The 5,960-nt window shown below is 41.4% G+C and overlaps 1 pseudogene; it reads right to left on the bottom strand.

The window, feature by feature from the left end:
• Positions 1–268: 268 nt before the first annotated feature.
• Positions 269–2,210, bottom strand: LOC146575404 (uncharacterized; annotated as a pseudogene).
• Between the last annotated feature and the right edge of the window lie 3,750 nt (positions 2,211–5,960).

Raw genomic sequence — 5,960 nt, forward strand, 5'->3', positions numbered from 1 at the left:
CAAAACTCTGCCGCGGCTCAACCATTGTCTAGTACAGCACATCTCCGTATGCAGATTCCAGTTCAGACGGGTCACGTTCACGTTCTGGGAAAAGTGCGGTTTAGTGTGGTTTACAATTCAAATCAAATGAGCTTTATTGACATGAGGAAACATTTCCAGAGATTCAGTCGGGCAGGCCCACTACACCCCAGTGTTCTATGGGTGCATTAGTGTCGATCGCGTGGCCAGACTGAAAAAATAATAATGCGAGGGAAAAAATAATGCATCTCTAATATTGTTCAGGGGGCCGGGACAAATGTGGAGGCAGGCCGTATCCGGCCCACAGGCCGTAGTTTGGGGACCACTGCCTTAGAGGCATTAATGAAACAGATGAGGACAGATGAATTTTTAGCCCTATACAAACTATTTCCTTGAGTTCACATATGCACATGTCAGTGCCGTGCTTTGGTTTGAAGCCAAACTGATTATCCAGAGAAGAGATGAACACACTAACTCTGTCAAACAAGATTCTTTCTAACACCTTAGATAAAATACTGGCTAGTGCAATCGGCCTGTAATTATCCAAACAGCTCACTTTTGCAGCTTTGTCCTTCATAACTGGTACCAGTAAAATACACAGCATTGAGTCTGGTAATATGCCATGAATCATAAACCCAGTGAAGCAGAGTGCTAGAAGAGGAGCTAGCCTTAAACTAGCATGTTTTATATGTTCTGCAGTGATGTGATCCAAACCAGAAGCTTTATTATCAGATAACCTATGAATGGCTTCATATACTTCATATGTCCTTACACTTATTGTGTCATTACTCATGTCAAAATTGTCCTCACATCGTTCACTTTTTATACAGTTAAACAACGCACTGTAATGCTGTCTCCATAATGCTGCAATGTTATCTGCCCCAGAAACACCTTCAACAGTTGATGGTAGAGATGGTTTACAGTTATTAAGAGCTTTCACCTCTTTCCAAAAATCTGTCCTATTATTTCACAGCATTTTCCTGGCCAAAGAATCTGCTCTCAGCATTTGCTCATTTTTAGTTTTAAAGCGAGCAGCGTACTTATATCTGGCATTCGCACATTTTTTCTGTTCAAATTCTGGGCCTTGTTTAGGTCTTCCAGCCATGGCCCAACATTTATAAGCTATGCGAGCTTCATCATGGTACGTGGATACATGTTCTTTCCAGCCAGGTCTGATGTTAGGTTTCTTATGCTTGTGTTGTTTATCAAGCAGTGTACCACTTTCATACAGAGCAGTCACTATATCATCATACATGGAGCAGAGTAAATGTTTATGCACAGCATTCTTACAGGTGACATCCTTTCACAAAATAGCTTCTTTGGGCAAAGAAATGTTGTTCAGCTGTATATCGGTGTTACTATGATAAGCTAAGAAATCATCTTCACTAAATGCTGACCAGTCTAATTTTACACTGGTAGCAATATTAGCAATGTTATTTCCAGTTGTTGCTGGCATTTGTTCCACATTCACAGTAAAACCAAAAGTCTGACACAGTTACCTCATACCTAATAGTCATGTTTGCTAAAGCTGCATGTCCATCAGCTGTACAGATACGGTGGTCCAGTCATGATGTACTATGCCAGGCTTCACTTATGTATGTATAGCTGTCTGCAGGCAGTAACACTTTGGTAGGCAGGATAAGATTATTAACTTCACAAAAGTGGGTTAAATGGTCAGCAAACTGAGAACTGCTGTCTGTGAGATCAGCATTAAAATCACCCAAAACATATATACTGTAAGTATTGTTGTCTTGAATAAATGCATTAATAAAAGCCAGCCTACTGAGGTAGTCTTGCTCATTTTCACAAGATTCATAGGGAGTATAAATATTAAGAATGATAAAACTACTATTATTCTGTGTATATTGTATACCAGTACACCAGTCTACATTCAGTCTAATGGGCTTTATCATGGGGTCTATTTTTTTGTCCCAAAGCACAGCAACCACTCCACTACCTCTGACTATAGCTGTGCTGAGATCAGTTTTTGATTCCCCCACTCCCAAAAAACTTGCATTTAGACAGTTAAGTTTTCCCAGGTCCTGTTTGGACAACCATGTCTCCTGCAAGCATAAAATGTCACATTCTGCAAGCAGACTGTCCACAACAATCCGTCGAGCTTTATCCCCTGCACTCTGTCCCAAACGTAGACCACGACAGTTGTAAGATAATACCCGAATAGACATCTTCATGTTGATACATTGGTACCAGAAGGCGCAGTTATCTCCCGTGCTGGATCCACTGTGCTTGGCACCACCGTACCGGGCTTACGAGGTTCATAAAAGCGCTGGACCAGAGCCCCTTCAGGCCAGAGTTCAGGATTGTACATTTCACCCACATCATTACATTCAGCAGTAACCTTGAAAGGGCCGAACCTGCTACGTTTACTAGCAATTTTTTTGACAGGTCACATCTCTTTTGAATTTCTCTCTCAAATACAGAGCAAGAGTTTTCAACATTATGCACTCCACACTGTATATAAATGCCACTTGTTTTGCACATATTCAACTCTGTATATTTTATATATTTTATTATTATTATTATTATTATTATTATTATTATTTTATTTTATTTTTTTACTATTTAATTTGTAAAAATGTGTATACACACACACACACACACACACACACACACGTAGGAAAATATTTAGTATACACATCCAGAAATGCATACACTATTATATATTGTACATATATTTATTAGTTTCAGGTTGGCCATTCTTGTATTTTGCTCGTTTGTGTTGTTGTGTTTGCACATCTCTGTTGCTTGTGGGGCTCGCACACAAGAATTTCACTAGCATGTGCTGTGCCAGTGTGCCTGCACATGTGATGTGACAATAAAAAGTGATTTGATTTGATTTGATTTGAGTTTCTGCATCTACATTCAGGGCAAATTTAGTGGCAAACACGCTCACCAATTTAGTTTTCACAGTTCTGATTGTAGGGGAGACTGGGGATAGTTGTAACGTGGGTCAGTTGTAACACTTCCAGTTTCTCCAATCAGGGCTAAGTTTCAAATGATGTGATTCATCCTGTGCATGCCCAATTCAGTTCTGCTATCACAAGTGAAAAATCAGCACATTTTGTCAAACACAGACAATTTAACACGAAAAAAAAGTCATTTGTATGCCAAAAAGTAAGTTTTTCTACTTTATTTCAATTTCTAATAGCATTATCTGCTTTGCAGTTAAACTCATCAAACTTAAATTGTGTTATTTGTATGTCTATGGGGATATATTCTGTGTAGGTCTTTAGTGCTAATGTTTTAGTCGTTGGCTGTAATGTTAGCTAGTTCATGGCTATAGGAGTCTGGGTCAGTTGTAACAGCTACAGTCTGGGTTAGTTGTAACAATAACGCAGATGTTACAACTTACCACACTATTACTTTAACTTATATTAAACAAGTTGGGGCAACGACATCAGCAACAAGCGTTTCTTTGTGTACAGATTCCCTGGACTGTTTCCCTGGTGTGCGAGTGGATTCGTTTTTGGATTGTGTGGAGAAAGACGAGCGTGTTCCCCTGGATTTTCCCCAGAGCCCTGCCCCCCTCACCTTTTGTACATAGCACTGCCTCGCATCTGTGTATATACACTCATTGGACATTGTTCTTTAATAAATTCTCTTGTGTGCATCATCCCCGGAGTCCAGCGCGTGAGTCCACCTTGTACTTCGTGACAGTTACAACTAACCCAGACTATGGGGTTAATTGCAACATTTCACTCTTTGTGTTTGAGGCCATACCATGCAATGGGTAATTGTGCTGCAGAGAAAATAGCTGCACTATTTAATAGCAGAGACATGTAAATACTTTGCATTACATTTTTAATCCACTACCTTAAAAGAGCTCCAATTTACAGACAGAAATGTCAAAAATGTTACAACTATCCCCGGTCTCCCCTACTCACAGCTCCAGTGCCGATAACCAATACAGGTCCAGGCCTCTTATTGTGTCCAGTGGTAGCAGCATGCATTCCTGAACCCGAATTAACCTTCTCCAGCTTGTGACGAGACTTGCCATTTTTCACAACTTTACTCCATTGTGGGGAGCATGTAAGAAGCACTGTCTCAACGGGACCCTCTGTTGTTGCAGTAGTTTCCATATTACGACCTGAGGCTGTCGTCAGAGCCTGATCTTGACCACATAGCAACATCTCCAGACAAAACGCTGACACTGTGCTTTTCCCAGTCCTTGAAGCAGCCAAAGCTCTGGCTCCCTGCCTTCCGCGCGGGCCGCCTTTACTTCGACTCCCCCACCGCTCCTCTGCATGTTTCCCCAGGGGAAAGTGGGAAGCGGTCCCCGACCCCTGAGCATTCAGAGTAACAGGCTCAGCCGGCACCTCAGACCGACACTCAAGAGCAGTCACACGTTGGTCGACCTCCACAGCATTGGTCATAACTTGCTCGCAGACATCCGCCTGTAGTTTAATTGCATGTTTTAAAGCACCCACCTCAGCACACAGCTGGTCCATTCGCCGTAGTAGACAACACACATCCATGCTGGAGTATGTAACAGGCGGCAAATCATCCAGGTGATGAAAGACAAATCTTGGGATATTCTCCCCACACTCATTCAGCACTTTAATACAGAGTTTAATATTGTGCAGAACATGAAGTGTTTTAAGAACCAAAAAAAAGTAAAAAAAAAAAAATGTATCATGCAGATTTCATTTTGGGACACTTTGGGCTCCTTAGTAGACACAGTATTTATCACTAGTGCTCCCGTCTTCTATCGGCTACTTTCAGCAGAAAGTGCCACATGAAAGCTCATTCATATCAAACTCTTTCTTGAAGATGGCAGTAAGTTCAGAGTACGATCTCCACATTCATAGCGTGTGTGTGTGTGTGCGTGCGCCTCACGGAAAATATGCAGCAGTCTGAGGATCAAAACAAAAGAATAGAAAACATTTCTCCGCCTACATCCCTCTGGTCGTATTTTAGGGAAATCCAGGTGTGACTCAGTGAGCAGCTTAAATCACATCACACAGATTTGTGGGAAAGATTACTAGACACACAGCAGCTGATAGCATCTGCCAACAAAAGCTAAAGATTAGAAACTGATTACTATATTTGTGTTTCACTTCACTAATCTCCTGCCACCCTGTGTACTACTCTGTTGGTATTTTAGGGGAATCCAGCCATAGCAGAGGTGGAGGTGTGTGTCTGTGTGTGCACGGAGGCATGTAGGGTACTCTTCCACTCTTACAATCTGAGCTCAGTTTAGTAAATTCAGTCCATTCATTGTAGTATTTATCCCTATCAATTCTATCTCTATAGCTCCAAATCAAAACAATCACCCCACTGGTGGTGGTGGTGGTTGGTGGTTGGTGGTGGTGGGGGGGGTGATGAAGTTGATGGGATGCTGAAGAGGTAATCAAACCATTTGATTCAGCTGTGTTGGAGTAGGGATGCATCTAAAAACTGCAGGATAGTAGCTCTTGAGGACTGGAATTGGGCACCCCTCCTCTACCTCATCCTACTGCAAGTAAGCCTGCCTGAGTCAAGTACTTGTTTGGAGTAACATGGTACTTTCCGGTTTTTAAAATAAGATGAACCCTGATTACCCGAAACCTAACATGCAGGAGAAAAAGATCATTTTTCCTATGTGGAAAATATCAACATCACATTACATAATTCTTACATGGACAGACGGATGCAATCAGTTCTTAAATATCACCAACTGTCTTCCAATAAATGGCACGGTATTCCCAGAGCATTACATACTGATGGTGAACATTCTCTTGGCCATGTAATCTACTTTAAGTGGTGATGTATCTTTTGTCTCTGAGAAGAACCACCTATTACTACAAATCTAACTTTACTTTCACATTTTTATACAATGCTCACTGCAGTTGGGCTCTTGAATTAAGACAGAAGTCACTACACACAGTTTTAAATATACCAGGTTCATAAACACCCCCCACACAGGTTCCTTAGTGACCTCC

This window comes from Mchenga conophoros, linkage group LG4 (genome assembly GCF_057382185.1).
Source record: "Mchenga conophoros isolate Kocher_MC1m ecotype Shallow Benthic linkage group LG4, M_conophoros_male_GT1.1, whole genome shotgun sequence".
Classification (NCBI taxonomy): domain Eukaryota; kingdom Metazoa; phylum Chordata; class Actinopteri; order Cichliformes; family Cichlidae; genus Mchenga; species Mchenga conophoros.